At 42.8% G+C, this 16,668-nt stretch overlaps 1 long non-coding RNA gene across 2 annotated transcripts in view; it reads left to right on the plus strand.

Moving 5' to 3' along the window:
• The first annotated feature begins 1,891 nt into the window (after positions 1-1,891).
• The window catches only part of LOC132369031 (uncharacterized), a 70,073-nt gene continuing 55,296 nt past the window's right edge, over positions 1,892-16,668 (plus strand). For both annotated transcript variants that reach the window (XR_009504222.1, XR_009504221.1), the window contains exons 1-2: positions 1,892-1,977; positions 2,617-2,792. This is a non-coding gene — a long non-coding RNA (uncharacterized LOC132369031). The remainder of the gene's footprint in view (positions 1,978-2,616; positions 2,793-16,668) is intronic.

Here is a 16,668-nt window from a genome sequence, read left to right on the forward strand (position 1 = left end):
GAGCAACTAAGCCCATGCGCCACCACTACTGAGCCTGCGCTCTAGAGCCCGTGAGCCACAACTACTGAGCCCATGTGCCACAACTACTGAAGCCCACGTGCCTAGAGCCTGTGCTCCACAACAAGAGAAACCACCGCAATGAGAAGCCTCCGCACCACAAAGAAGAATAGCCCCTGCTCGCCGCAACTAGAGAAAGCCTGCATGCAGCAACAAAGACCCAATGCAGCCAAAAATAAATAAATAAATTAAATTAAAAAAAAAAAGCATATGATCCTTTGGAGCTCTTTGGACTGATTAATTCCCTGGTAAGTAGTCTCAAGAGGTAATTTGCTGATGCAATCTATGCTTATAACTTTGGTGACCCCTTTGCTGGAAACAAAGATTGGATCAAAGTGTTCTGTGCGAGACAGCTGAATGCCAGAATTTAAAGACCACCTGCTAAGCACCTGGTTGATTCATTTTAATCAAAATTATTCCGCTAATGGACTTTCCTTCTTTGTATGGTTAACTAACACTTACTGGCAATCCCTGCGCCTGGCTTGGGGTGGTGTTCTCTAAGTGTGGCCTTGAAGAACAGCATCAGCATCTTCTGGGAACTTGTTAGAGATGCAGATTCTCGGCCCACCTCACACCTGCTGAATCAGAAACTCTGGGGTGGGGCCCAGCAATCCATGTTATAACAAGTCCTCCAGGTGATTCTGATGCACATTAAAGTTTAAGAACCACTGCCTTAGGTAGCCCCATCCCCCAATGGGGAATTGGCTCTAACTGACTCACCCTCTCAAGTCCAATCACATGTGTATCTGGATCTGGGTGGCAGTTACACAGGGACATAAATTCATAAAAACTCTCCTGTACACTTAAGATTTGTGGATTTAATTAGGCCTAGTTTTTGTTTTTTTTTTTTTTTTTTAACTCACAGCCAAACTGTATTTCTAAGAAGGCTGGTTGGGGCTGGGCTTGTCCCTATGAATGAGGGTGTCAGACCCAGGGACCGTGGCCACAGAAGCACTGTTCTCTAACCAGTGATCCCTAGATGGTACCCACAGCCAAGGAGGCCTGTTCACAGCAACCCCAAAGGGACTTATTGACATTGCTTAGCAGTGAATTAGTCCCCAGGCAACAATCTAAACTTGTTCCATATCATCCTGTGTATGTCTCCGAGATGTGTGGCACAGACACAGGAAGCCCTAATGTGACACCTGGCAGCACGTGGGAGGAAGTTCTGGTCTTTCAAGCTGGAGAAGGGAAGCAGGGGAAATCTAGGAAGCAGTGATAAAACTCAGCTGATCCGGGCTATATGTATATACAAGTCTTGGGCAAGAGAGAAGGCACGGCCAAAAAGCCATGAGTCACACAAGCGGCGAGAACCGACCTGCTGAGAACAGCCTCTCTTCTGCTGACAGATGCTGGAGGAGCGTGAGAAAGGGGGAGGAAGAAGATGGGCCAGGAAGGGCCCTGCAGGGCCACAGCATCTAGCAGGCGTCTGTCCCCTGTCCTGGCCATCAGGATAAGGGACAGACTCCTGAGAGCCACAGTGTCAGCTCTGCACCCAGTCTCAGGACCACAGAAATTCTCTGCTTCAGCCCTGAGGTGTCTTGTGCATCCTGCAATGAAAAAACACCCAGCTTCCAGTCCCCATCCCGACCCACCAAGAACTGCGTTCTTGATTAACCGCCCCTTCTCCACTCTTATTTGGGGAATCCACGCTAGACTTTGCAGCTGGGCCCACTTTCACTAATCCCCAGGCTGCTGGGCACTGCGAGCCCCGCGCACTAAAGGCTCAGCGAAAGGGAGGTTGGAGGAAATCCGCGCCAGCAGGGGGACCCCGAGTCCACGCCTCGCGGTACGCATGCGCACAGCCGCTTGCCGCCTGCCTCTTTCCCGGCCGCGCGAGTTCTGAGAGCTGCGTCTGCTGTCCGGGGTCTCGGGAGCTTTGCCAAACCTGAATTTTTTCATTCAAGTGCTCCCTACAAGGTATTGTTCAGTCCGCCCTTGCCCAGTGAAATAGAAACAAATGTACAGTCATTCCTATCTAAATCAATGAAGTTTCCCTTCATTTCCCAGACCATTTCAGCTGAGAAGCAGGCCTCCGCGTTTCTGGGGCCAGCTCCTACTCGGTTTTGTTTCTGATGCTTCCATTGCATAGTTTCACTGTGGGGGATGCTTGTTAGTTCCTTTGCCTACTCAGCATCCAAACTTTATTTCTATGTTGGATGAGTCTTCCACTGCATAAGGCTGGGTGGGAAAAGGCCTCCCTCCCACGACAGAACCGGGAGCCGACAGGTAACCCCTCTCTCTCTCCATCCCTCAGGAGTTAGCATGGGCATCTGGGGAACTGGGCTCAGCCAGTCAGATGCTGCCACCTGCGGCTTTAACTCTTGTGCAATAATTCAAAGATGAAGGGACCACTGAGAAATTATTTACTGGGACAACAGTGCAGTGTTAATTGTCCAGGGGTAGCAGAACCAGTGGCAGCTTCCTAGCCCCATTGTCCTAAAGTTTGATCTTGTCAGCTAACTAGCCAGGGCTAGTTTCTGTTCTTGGTCTCCTCTGGCCACTTTAGTGCTTTCTGTCCGCTTTCCCCTTTTGTGAGACTTGGGCTCCTTTCCCCAGATCCCAGGGACAGCAGTCATCACTACTACAGCAGGCTCTGCACCCAGCACGTCGATCCTGCTGTGGGTGGCTGATCCTGGTTGTGCAGGAGCTGGCTTTCCCGGTGACTCCTGCATGTCTGCTACTTGTCTGCTGAGAGCCAGCGTTCAGCTTACCTTTTGGAGATTTTATTCCAGGTATGACAGTTTTCAGCCAATTCAGAGGAGCTTCTGTTTGTGTGAATGCAGCACTTTTGGCCACACAGGTTGTGCGATAGGGCTGGCATAACAAATTACTACAGACTGGGTGGTTTAAAACACAGAAATGTCTTCTTTCACAGTTCTGGTGGCCAGAACTGAAACAAGGTATGAGCAGAGTTGGTTCCTTCTGGAGGTTCTGAGGGGGAAATCTGTTCCATGCCTTTCTCCTGCCTGCTGGGGTTGCTGCAATCTTTGGCATTCCTTGACTTGTAGCTGCATCACTCCACTCTCACTCGGCTTCACATGGCCTCCCTCTCTGTGTCTCTATGTCTTCTCCTTTTCTGTCACTTATAAAAAGGGAACATTTGGACACAGAGAAACACACAGAGGGAAGACAATGTGAAGACACAGGGAGAAAGCCATGTGAACATGAAGACAGCCATCTACAAGCCAAGGAGAGAAGCCTGGAACAGATTCTCCCTCACAGCCCTAGGAAGGAACCAGGCCTGCTGACATCTTGATTTCAGACTTCCAGCCTCCAGAACTGTGAGACAATATATTTTGTTACTTAAGCCACCCAGTTTGTGGTCATTTGTTACACCAGCCCTGGCAAATGAATACAGATGCCCTTCCCAAACTCTCCCAGGACCTACTCAGCAGCCATTGCTTTCTGTATTATTGGAAAGAATTTAGCCCATCACTAAACTAATCACTGGCAAGAGGCCTGGGATTACAGGGATTGATTTAGCTCTGGACCAGAGTTCCCTGAAGCACACGTATGTGTGATTCCTGAACAAAGTCAGGACTGAAGGGACCAAGAAGAGGGTTGGAATGCGAGTGGGTAGACAACCTCGGCGTCTGCTGCACCACCTGAGGGGTCTTGTTCCTTATGACTTGCTCAGTATGCTGGTTTCTGTGTTGTTCTCATCACTCAGGTTCCACTGGGTCTTGAGGAATGCACACACACACAGATTACACACATTAATGAAAAATTTGGTGAGGGTACCCCAGAACATAACTAGAAGAGAAACTTCGTGTTTTAGGGAAGAACTCAATGGGCGCTGAGAGAAGGGACCTGTCCCTTCTACTTTATCCTGAGTTGTTTGATTATATACAGAAATATTCAGCAAAGACAAACTCTCACAACCACGGTTTCAAATTAATTAGCTTTTAAACTTTATTTCTTACTACTCCCCAAAGTATTTTTGACCCACAATCTGCCAAACAAATAAAATGAGGAAAAAGCAAAAATAATATGAGCAGCAGTGATGAGAGTCCTATTCCAACTATGTCCAGGCTGGTTGGCCACCAGGCTTGCTGTGACCAGTCACTCCAAGGGACAAAGCAGAAAAACAAAGACAACTCCAGGGGACATGTGACATGGGGAACTTTTCCATGACTTGACAGTTCTGTGCCTAGACTCTCACCTCACTCTTTCCTAAATTCCTCTCTCCTAAGCCCCAGTCTCCGCTAAGTTTACTAGGTTTCTTTGGTGTGAGTATTCCATCTTTCAGGGCATGTGCCTGCTTCCATTCTGTTCTTCCCAAGTGACATTTTGGCTCAGAGGGAACCTCAAATTACATAATAGCAATGAGGAAGGGTGGCCCAGACCCCAAGCTGTCATCCTGTCTTTGCTGGTATCCCTTGAAGTCTTGTCCCTCTAGTGGGCTAGAGCCACCTGGATTTTGATCGCTGTACACAGGCTTCTCTGCTGATGTTGGTGAGTCTTGCCTCCAGCTTTTTTGAGACCCCATTGTCCTGACCCTATATCTCTTCCAGGCTCCCAAGTCTCTCAGCACTTCTGTACCCCTCCTTTGGAGTCCAGGATCTCTTAGCTGCATTCCCTGTCCCATTCTGGAGGGTCCAGGCCTCTGTGAAGCTATCCTGGGACACATCCATCTAAACAGCTCTCACATCCACTGCTAATCCAGCTCCTGGGGTCATGTTGTTCTGGCACCATTCCAACACAGGAGAATTGCAAACTTTCTTTGCCATGTACTAAAAAGCAGGAGACAAGCCCATCTGCTTTGAATTTCCCCACACCTGTCTCCTGGACATCATCACTCCCTTATATCAGAATGTTGGCCCCAAAGTGGGGTTCAAGGAACAGGCTCTCACATGTCTTAAGTACTCATCCCCCCAAATCTTCCCAAGTTCCTCCCCAACTCAGAAAGCATGACCTGTATGTCACATTCTGCAGTTTCTCTTCTCGGAGGTTCTTGGTACATTCTGTAAATTTCCAAGCTTAATTCTCAGTGTTTGGAGGTATAGCAAGAATCCTTGTCTCATTCAAATGCTTAGTTCTTACAGTAGAAAGCCAGGCCTCTCATTACTTTTTTTTTTCTACCACAGGCTTTAGAAATGTCTGTTTTGATAGGCAAAATTGAGCTATAACTTCTTTGTTCTAGACTGTTTCCATTATTCCTCTGTAGGTCATGCACCTAGAAAACAATGACTGCTTAATGGTTGGGGTGAGAGGAGTAGGGTAAAGAAATAAAAATTGTATAATTTAATATAAAACGTTTCCCCATTGTAGAATCCTAGTTCTGTTACTTTCTAACTGTATGACCTTGGAAAAATTATTTATCTGCTCAGAGCCTTGGTGTTTTAATTTGCAAAATAGATGAAAGAAGTAGAACCTGATTCATGAGTTTGCTGTGAGAATTAGATGAGATAAATCATTTAAAGTTGTTGGGCATAATACATAGCACATAGTTCTTGCTTTTGTAGACACATAGTTACACTTCAGTTCCATTTTGCAACAAGGCAGAGTATAAATGAACAATTAAAAGAATGTACTAAATACTTTGAACAACAATGAGGTAGGTGTTTGGGTGGCAGACTCCTTCAGTACACCAGAAAATTAAGCCAAGGGAGTGGGTTAAACACCCAGAGCTGAAGGCCATCTCCAGGGCACACCAACGTTTGGAAGGGCAAGCAGATGAAGAGGAAAGTTGGAGGTGAGGGTGGAGGGAAAACCAGGAGAGTGCCATAGAAGCCAAGCGACAAAAATCACTTCAGTGAGGAAGGAATGACCACTGGAGGTCAATGCTGCAGAGAAACCTTAAGTGCCCAGATTCCATTTGGTTAAGGAACAAATGGCAGATAAAGAATTGGGGACAGCAAAGGCAGATAACCTGGAAAGAAGGAAAATAGGACTAAAGGTAGAGGCAGTCACTGAATACATTTGAGGTTTGTCTGCTTGTAGGATGGGAGAGACATCCCATTTTAACGAATCTGGCAGTGAGTCAGCGGGGAGGGACCTGGACACGGCAGAGAGAGGAACATCCGAGGAGGCCTGAGGAAAGATGCCCCGATTCAGATGGGAGCATTAGGCTCAAGCTCAGACAGGGAGAGGACGCCTCTTCTGTCCTCACAGGAGGGAAGTGTGTAGCTTCAGTGGCAGGAAGTTGAGCGAGTTCCCACATGACAGCTCCCCTTTTCTCTGTGAAGTCGTAGGCAGAGAATCTCTTTCAGAGAGGTGGGCACATGGATAAAAGTTTGAGAAGAGTGGAGGTGACTCTTGGGGCTACACAGAGAAGGGACACTGCAGGGCTCATTGGTACATCCAGTGAAGCAAATTATCATCACCTGCTAGTTTTGAAAGTGAAAAATTTGAAATGTGGGGAGGGTATTTTTCTGGGCTTCCAAGTAGAGACTGTGTCCCATTGGCTGTGTATACTGCACTGGAACACGTGCATTAAGAAAGGAGTATTCAGGGATATTTGGTGCAACAGGAATTTATCTGCCCAACATTTTACAGTTATAGCCCCCCCAAACCCGAATTATGTAAGCCCTTTAATATTTAACTAAGTTACCTGGTAAAATAAATTGATAGTGAATTGATTCCAAATTTTCTACAAGGAACTTGTTCTCTTCACTTTTAAAATATTTCGACTGCTCCTAGGTGGTGTTTTGTTCAATTCATTCAAAAGTGAAATTCTTTTGATTCACCTTTTCAGAAGGAAATGTACTGTAAGGTAAACATGCTACCAGCTGCAGTTCAGTCCTAATATTTGCTTTCCAACTCATTCCAGTTCTCTAGACCAGCTATGGTATAAAATGAAAACTTTGCTTTTCTTGAGTGTTACACACTGTCCTGCTTGTCCTGAAAGGAAATGGAGATGAGTAGGTCTTTCTTTTCTTCCCCTCAGAAGGACCCGGGGAAGGTAGTGATGCAGGAAGCAGGTCCTATGCGAGAGAGAATTATGAATGTTTGCCTGATTGAGAAGTCACTTTGTACTTGCAATTCTTGCACCTTTTTTAAAAAAAATTAAAATTTCATATTTAAAAAATAATCAAATTCCCCTTTAAACTAAAGGTGCTTACTAGCCTGTTTTAGTCCCATTTAATAGTGCCTATCACTCCTATGCTAGACATACCAGGTCTTCTGCAAATTCATTACTAAAAACACTCTGTTAACAACCGAAATTATCAATCTCTTATGATACTCCAAGCTAGTAGAACAACTATTTAAGTAAAATAAATACATTTTTTCTTTCTCATTAGAAGCGGTAAAATAGGATTTTATGTATCAACCCAAAGCCTTCCTTTCCTTCTATATCCATCCTGGGTTTGAACACTAATCCTGCTACTTATCACCTCTATGACCTTGGGCACGCCTCTTGACCTCTCTGAACCTTGGCTTTCTCACCTGTAATACCAGTATCTGCCCCCCACCCCTACCCCCAGGGTTGTTATGGCAAACAGAACATTTTTTTTTAATGTTGTGAAGTTTTTGGTACAGAATGCTTGATAAATAGCAGAGATTAAGTACAAGTGCATTCTTTCAGGTTCATTGCTACTTCTGTTTGAAAACTAAATAACATACAGGAGTTGTGCAGGACATCTGCTGTTGGCTCTCCCTCCCCCAGCCCAGGCCCAATGTCCACCCATCTCCATCTTGTTTTGTGCCCCCGGGTGTTGACTTGTGTAGATTGGATGAACAGTTTCCTTTGTCCTCTGGCTTCCGTTTGAGTCTGGCCAGTGGACAGGAGATTGGAGGGAGGTTGGAAAAAGAGGTTGGGATCTTTGTTCATCCAGGTTCCTTCCTGTGGGGTCATTGGGGGCTGGCTGCAGCTCTCAACTGAATTTCCCAGGATCTGTCAGGCAGCCCTCCCCTCACAGCTCTCTCTCTTTCTCTGGGTTTCAGTAACTACTCACTGTCTTTGCCCTCACAGTGACTAGCCCCAGTCACTGAACTTGCAGAACCTCCATGCCCTGCTCTTTGTACATAATTCCTTTATTAAATGCTCCTCACATTACGTAGTTTAAGTGTGCCGTCTTTTTCCTGCTGGGTCTCTGTGATCCAGGACCTCTGCTAATTCGGAGGCCACTACAAGAAATATCCTTAGACTCTTCATTGCTTGAGGCCTCTGTGTTTCTCCAGAAGTCTTGATGAAACTTGGACTGAACCCCAATTCGAGAATCTATGTGTACTTGAAAGCCTCCCCACTACTTCCACTATGTTCTCCTGCTGCTTTCTGTGCTCGTGAGTCCAGATCTCCTTGGTTCAGGTGTGGGTCAGACCCAGACGTGAAGCTCCAGCCCTCTGCATTGTCCTAAGAACTCCAAAAACGTTCAATATTGTGTGATGCTCTTTGAATTTGCTGAAGAGTGAGGGTGACACAGCAGGGACCCCGTAGCATGCCACCCAGATTTCAGCCATCTGTACTGCCTCCCAACACCTGTCCTGCTCCCAAACGAGCTCCCGTTATCTCTCATCTCACGTCATCTGCCTCACCTGCTCCCAGTGTTTCTCTGATCGGAGCACCCATTACAGCTCAAAATCATCTCATCTTGTGACCCGTGGGGAAACAAACAGGCTCAACAAAGTCCTGAAATCACCCAGTGGGCTCCACATTTAGGCCAACTCCTTACCTAACCCCACTGACAGTTATCCCCCTAAGATCCCACAGCAGACATTGGAACAGGGGGCAAATTGGGATCAGTTGGCAAGAAACAAACCAAGGAACCTTGGGAACCAAGTGTTTAACCTAGGACTCTACTTGATGACCACAGCTTGGTGGTCTTGGGGCTTTCCCTCCTGTGAACCCAGTAGCCACTTTTACACAGTTTAAAGAGCGCCTCCAAATCAATGATTAAAGATTACCCTCCCCCCATCCCCGCAAAATAAGCAAAGAACAAAATCTGGCTATAGGAGGAGCCCCAGCCCAGGACTGTGGGCACTTAGCCTGGGGGCCCTTCCTCTTGGAGTAGGAGGTGGGCTGGTGATGAGGTCCTGGGCCTGGAGCCTCGTTGGCCAGGGTGATGGCAGGCGACCGCAGACCTAGTGTACACAGGCCCAGCCAGCTGCCAGTGGCAACCACATCTGGTTAAGGAGCCCAAAGAGGGCTGAGGTGGTGTGGGAGCCGAGAGGCCGAACAGACACTCTGATGGTCACCGGCCACCAGCCTGCTGTGCTGGACTGTGCTCTCAGGCCGCTGATCTCCCTGCACCAGCTTTGCCTCAGTCACCCACAGTGAAAGCTGAGGTCAGGGAGAACATTTAAAAAGACTCAGACATTCCCGAAGGCCCACAGGGATCATGGAAAAAGTACCATACAGAAATAAAAAAGCACAAAGGAACAACAACAAAAACTTCTAAACAGGCCAGACCTTCCCAGGGCCCCTAACCTGCCTCCCTCTCAGACCACCTGAGCAAGGAGGAGCTCACACCAGGCATCTCCACACCCCAGATCGCGGCCTCCTGTTTCCTGGGACACCTCTCTCTCCAACCCAAAGCCTTGTCTCTGCGTGGGCTGAGCTGGTCCCAGAATGACTGACAGTGAAAGTATCCACCCCATCAAGGGAAAACCTAGTCTCCTCACAAAGGCTTCATAGACTCAAATGAATAATTACCCGATCATTATGAATACATTTCTCAAATTCTGGACTGTTGTATCTAATATAAGAGTATGTTTGGAACATCAAAAGCTGAATTGAATTTGGGTTGTGGGACAACCTAAATCCAATTCCTTTGCAGTCTCTCTTCAAGAATTAAAAATTCTTGGGATCCAGTTCATCCATGGTTCACTTTGCTACAACATATTTCGGTGATGTGTTGTTCAGAATAGAAGATGTATTTATATTTTTGATAAATTTTTACCATTTTAAATGTTTTTGTCTCATTTAATACTTTAGACTTTGAACGTTCCTCAACCCCCAATTTTATTAGTTTGCTTTTCCCTAGCATACCTTTTTTTCCATGTCTTTATTGTCAACCTTCTCTCTTTTTGTTTTATATGCATCTCTTGTACAGAGAATAAAGTTGGAGGTTGGTTGCTATTTCACCCAACTTTCTGTCTATTATGTAGTATTGTTTTTTCCCCTTTTCACTCAATTTCACGATTTCTGCTGAATTAACATGTTTCTGCATTAATGTACGATGGCTCTGTGACTTCAGGGACTCAGCCCCTTTAAATTTATTACTCCACCACCTGTAGGTTGTTAACCTCATCTGCACGGTCATCATGGCTCACCTCCATGTGGACATCGCAGCCAGGGAAAAGGGAAAAAAGGAAGGGCGTGACCAAACAAATGCACATGTGATTTCCATTCATTCAGTGAACCAGAATGTCTTCACCTGCCCGCCCCGGTAGCAAGGGAGGCTGGGAAAGGCAATTGTGCGGCTACTGAATGCTTGTCTCTCAGATCCATTTCCTCCCTTCTAAATTCTGGTTTTTGATGCTGGGATTGGGACTCTGCACACTACGTTTCTTCTTTGTCAGCTGACTTTGTGATAAGTTCCACCAAGAGGATGCCGTGCAGGGACGCTGGACGGTAGGAGAAGGGGAGAGGGGAGTGTTTCTTCCTTATTTGCTGACTATCCTTTTCATGTCACGCTGGGAATGGTCATGCACCCCAGTAGCACCAATTGGTTCTAATCTCCAACTTCTTTTGGCACTCCCAGAACCAGCCTCATCGCCCTCACCTCAGAGGTCTGAGTCACAGCTCCGGGGGACCTTTAGGTTCTACAACTTCAATTCCTTCTCTTTGTTCCTGCAGCCCAAGGAACTGTAGCTGCTTCCTGGAGTTATTACCTCTGTTTTATTGCCACATTCCCTCTTTGACTTTTCAGTCTTCCAACATCTGTTAAACTAATGCCCTATATTAAATTCTCTTTGTTTAAATACCTAGTATGGTTTCAGCTTTCCTGAATGGACCCTGCCTGATATATTAATCTGTAGCTTAATGGCCAAATGCCACTAAAAATTCTAATGCTATTTAAGTCGGGGAGAATGGATATTGGGGAGAACTATCAGTCTTCAGAACAAAAGAAGAATTTTAGTACAATTTCATTCTTGTGGGCGCATAACCCCACCGTAGCTTTCAAGATTTGTTGAAACCATGTTGAGCTTTTGTTCCAGATGATTAATTTTTTTTGTAGTTTATGCCTATAACATTTAAAGACTTCTTTAAACAGTTCTACTTAAATTCACAGACATAGTATCAATATTTGGACTTAACACATTTTATTGGTTTTATTTTTCATAACTTTTTGATATAACAGGTCTTCATGTTTTATAAGTTATTTATTCTGATTCTTTTTCCTTCCCTAGGTAATTTTTTTTAGAAAAAAATGTATGTGTGTAGCATACGTTCTGGATTCCTGGGTATTCAAAAATGTGTCTTATAGTGAATGGGTCCACATGTCACTAGTGTCATGTAATATAGATTTAAGATTATTTTATTGAGAAAAACTTACAGAGAAGTAGCACAGGGCACCAGTGCCCTGAGCACTCATTATTCCACAGAAGGGTGATTACTCCACAGAAACGTAGACTGCATGCATATGGACCAGTTTTCAGGAGGGGAGGCCCCAAAGTACTCTATATATTTATAGGGAAGATGGGAGGAAGTGAGGAACACTTAGTGGGTATAACAGTGGGGTTTCCTCATTGAGGAGGCTGATAAAAAGCCTCCAGAGCTCAGCCTTTGGTTTTAACCTGTTCTTCTACTGGGCTCACTTAAGCCTGCTGAATAGACTTCTTTTTTTTTTTTAATTTTTTTTAAATTTTATTATTTTATACAGCAGGTTCTTATTATCTATTTTATACATATTAGTGTGTATATGTCAATCCCAGTCTCCCAATTCATCCCACCACCACCACCACCCCCGCCACTTTCCCCCCTTGGTGTCCATACATTTGTTCTCTACATCTGTGTCTCAGTTTCTGCCCTGCAAACCAGTTCATCTGTACCATTTTTCTAGGTTCCACATATAGTGTTAATATACGATATTTGTTTTTCTCTTTCTGACTTACTTCACTCAGTATGACAGTCTCTAGATCCATCCATGTCTCTACAGATGACTCAATTTTGTTCCTTTTTATGGCTGAGTAATATTCCATTGTATATATGTATATATGCGCCACATCTTCTTTATCCATTCGTCTGTTGATAGGCATTTAGGTTGCTTCCATGTCCTGGCTATTGTAAATAGTGCTGCAGTGAACATTGGCGTGCATGTGTCTTTTTGAATTATGGTTTTCTCAGGGTATATGCCCAGTAGTGGGATTGCTGGGTTGTATGGTAGTTCTATTTTTAGTTTTTAAAGGAACCTCCATTCTGTTCTCCATAGTGGCTGTATCAATTTACATTCCCACCAACAGTGCAAGAGGGTTCCCTTTTCTCCACACCCTCTCCAGCATTTGTTGTTTGTGCATTTTCTGATGATGCCCATTCTAACTGGTGTGAGGTGATACCTCATTGTAGTTTTGATTTGCATTTCTCTAATAATTAGTGATGTTGAGCAGCTTTTCATGTGCTTTTTGGCCATCTGTATGTCTTCTTTGGAGAAATGTCTATTTAGGTCTTCTGCCCATTTTTGGATTGGATTGTTTGTTTTTTTAATATTGAGCTGCATGAGCTGTTTATATATTTTGGAGATTAATCCTTTGTCCGTTGATTCGTTTGCAAATATTTTCTCCCATTCTGAGGGTTGTCTTTTCATCTTGTTTGTAGTTTCCTTTGCTGTGGAAAAGCTTTTAAGTTTCATTAGATCCCATTTGTTTATTTTTGTTTTTATTTCCATTACTCTAGGAGGTGGATCAAAAAAGATCTTGCTGTGATTTATGTCAAAGCGTGTTCTTCCTATGTTTTCTTCTAAGAGTTTTATAGTGTCTGGCCTTACATTTAGGTCTGAAATCCATTTTGAGTTTATTTTTGTGTATGGTGTTAGGGAGTGTTCTAATTTCATTCTTTTACATGTAGCTGTCCAGTTTTCCCAGCACCACTTACTGAAGAGACTGTCTTTTCTCCATTGTATATCCTTGCCTCCTTTGTCATAGATTAGTTGACCATAGGAGCATGGGTTTATCTCTGGGCTTTCTATCCTGTCCCATTGATCTGTATTTCCGTTTTTGTGCCAGTACCATATTGTCTTGATTACTGTAGCTTTGTAGTACAGTCTGACGTCAGGGAGTCTGATTCCTCCAGCTCCGTTTTTTTCCCTCAAGACTGCTTTGGCTATTTGGGGTCTTTTGTGTCTCCATACAAATTTTAAGATTTTTTGTTCTAGTTCTGTAAAAAATGCCATTGGTAATTTGATAGGGATTGCGTTGAATCTGTAGATTGCTTTGGGTAGTATAGTCATTTTCACAATATTGATTCTTCCAATCCAAGAACATGGTATATCTCTCCATCTGTCTGTATCATCTTTAATTTCTTTTATCAGTGTCTTATAGTTTTCTGCATACAGGTCTTTTGTCTCCCTAGGTAGGTTTATTCCTAGGTATTTTATTCTTTTTGTTTCAATGGTAAATGGGAGTGTTTCCTTAATTTCTCTTTCAGATTTTTCATCATTAGTGTATGGGAATGCAAGAGATTTCTGTGCATTAATTTTGTATCCTGCAACTTTACCAAATTCATTGATTAGCTCTAGGAGTTTTCTGGTGGCATCTTTAAGATTCTCTAGGTATAGTATCATGTCATCTTCAAACAGTGACAGTTTTACTTCTTCTTTTCCAATTTGTATTCCTTTTATTTCTTTTTCTTCTCTTATTGCTGTGGCTAGGACTTCCAAAACTATGTTGAATAATAGTGGTGAGAGTGTACATCCTTATCTTGTTCCTGATCTTAGAGGAAATGCTTTCAGTTTTTCACCATTGAGAATGATGTTTGCTGTGGGTTTGTCGTATATGGCCTTTATTACGTTGAGGTAGGTTCTCTCTTTGCCCACTTTCTGGAGAGTTTTTATCATAAATGGGTGTTGAATTTTGTCAAAAGCTTTTTCTGCATCTATTGAGATGATCATATGGTTTTTCTTCTTCAATTTGTTAATATGGTGTATCACATTGATTGATTTGCATATATTGAAGAATCCTTGCATCCCTGGGATAAATCCCACTTGATCATGGTGTATGATCCTTTTAATGCGTTGTTGGATTCTGTTTCCTAGTATTTTGTTGAGGATTTTTGTATCTATATTCATCAGTGATATTGGTCTGTAAATTTCTTTTTTTTGTAGTATCTTTGTCTGGTTTTGGTATCAGGGTGATGGTGGCCTCATAGAATGAGTTTGGGAGTGTTCCATCCTCTGTAATTTTTTGGAAGAGTTTGAGAAGGATGGGTGTTAGCTCTTCTCTAAATGTTTGATAGAATTCACCTGTGAAGCCATCTGGTCCTGGACTTCTGTTTGTTGGAAGATTTTTAATCACAGTTTCAATTTCATTACTTTTGAATGGTCTTTTCATATTTTCTATTTCTTCCTGGTTCAGTCTTGGAAGCTTATACCTTTCTAAGAATTTGTCTATTTCTTCCAGGTTGTCCATTTTATTGGAATAGAGTTGCTTGTAGTAGTCTCTTAGGATGCTTTGTATTTCTGCGGTGTCTGTTGTAACTTCTCCTTTTTCATTTCTAATTTTATCGATTTGAGTCCTCTCCCTCTTTTTCTTGATGAGTCTGGCTAATGGTTTATCAATTTTGTTTATCTTCTCAAAGAACCAGCTTTTAGTTTTATTGATCTTTGCTATTGTTTTCTTTGTTTCTATTTCATTTATTTCTGCTCTGATCTTTATGATTTCTTTCCTTCTACTAACTTTGGGTTTTGTTTGTTCTTCTTTCTCTGGTTCCTTTAGGTGTGAGGTTAGATTGTTTATTTGAGACGTTTGTTGTTTCTTGAGGTAGGATTGTATTGCTATAAACTTCCATCTTAGAACTGCTTTTGCTGCATCCCATAGGTTTTGGATCATCGTGTTTTCATTGTCATTTGTCTCTAGGTATTTTTTTATTTCCTCTTTGATTTCTTCAGTGATCTCTTGGTTATTTAGTAGTGTATTGTTTAGCCTCCATATGTTTGTGTTTTTTACGTTTTTTTCCCTGTAACTGATTTCTAATTTCATAGCGTTGTGGTCAGAAAAGATGCTTGATATGATTTCAATTTTCTTAAATTTACTGAGGCTTGATTTGTGACCCAAGATGTGATCTATCCTGGAGAATGTTCCGTGTGCACTTGAGAAGAAAGTGTAATCTGCTGTTTTTGGTTGGAATGTCCTATAAATATCAAGTAAATCTATCTGGTCTGTTGTGTCATTTAAAGCTTGTGTTTCCTTATTAATTTTCTGTTTGGATGATCTGTCCTTTGGTGTAAGTGAGGTGTTAAAGTCCCCCACTATTATTGTGTTACTGTTGATTTCCTCTTTTATAGCTGTTAGCAGTTGCCTTATGTATTGAGGTGCTCCTATGTTGGGTGCATATATATTTATAATTGTTATATCTCCTTCTTGGATTGATCCCTTGATCATTATATAGTGTCCTTCCTTGTCTCTTGTAACATTCTTTATTTTAAAGTCTATTTTATCTGATATGAGTATTGCTACTCCAGCTTTCTTTTGATTTCCATTTGCATGCAATATCTTTTTCCATCCCCTCACTCTCAGTCTGTGTGTGTCCCTAGGTCTGAAGTGGGTCTCTTGTAGACAGCATATATATGGGTCTTGTTTTTGTATCCATTCAGCAATCCTGTGTCTTTTGGTTGGATCATTTAATCCATTCACGTTTAAGGTAATTATTGATGTATGTTCCTATGACCATTTTCTTAATTGTTATGGGTTTGTTTTGGTAGGTCCTTTTCTTCTCTTGTGTTTCCCAGTTAGAGAAGTTCCTTTAACATTTGTTGTAGAGCTGGTTTGGTGATGCTGAATTCTCTTAGCTTTTGCTTGTCTGTAAAGCTTTTGATTTCTCCATCAAATCTAAATGAGATCCTTGCTGGGTAGAGTAATCTTGGTTGTAGGTTCTTCCCTTTCATCACTTTAAATATGTCATTCCACTCCCTTCTGGCTTGTAGAATTTCTGCTGAGAAATCAGCTGTTAACCTTATGGAAGTTCCCTTGTATGTTATTTTTCATTTGTCCTTGCTGCTTTCAATAATTTTTCTTTGTCTTTAATTTTTGCCAATTTGATTACTATGTGTCTCAGCGTGTTTCTCCTTGGCTTTATCCTGTATGGGACTCTGTGCTTCCTGGACTTGGGTGGCTATTTCCTTTCCCATGTTAGGGAAGTTTTCGACTATAATCTCTTCAAATATTTTCTCGGATCCTTTCTCTCTCTCTTCTCTTTCTGGGACCCCTGTAATGTGAATGTTGTGTTTAATGTTGTCCCAGAGGTCTCTTAGGCTATCTTCATTTCTTTTCATTCTTTTTTCTTTATTCTGTTCCGCAGCAGTGAATTCCACCATTCTGTCTTCCAGGTCACTTATCCGTTCTTCTGCCTCAGTTATTCTGCTATTGATTCCTTCTAGTGTAGTTTTCATTTCAGTTATTGTATTGTTTATCTCTGTTTGTTTGTTCTTTAATTCTTCTAGGTGTTTGTTAAACATTTCTTGCACCTTTTCAATCTTTGCCTCCATTCTTTTTCCGAGATCCTGGATCATC

Source organism: Balaenoptera ricei, chromosome 7, assembly GCF_028023285.1.
Source record: "Balaenoptera ricei isolate mBalRic1 chromosome 7, mBalRic1.hap2, whole genome shotgun sequence".
Classification (NCBI taxonomy): Eukaryota; Metazoa; Chordata; class Mammalia; order Artiodactyla; family Balaenopteridae; genus Balaenoptera; species Balaenoptera ricei.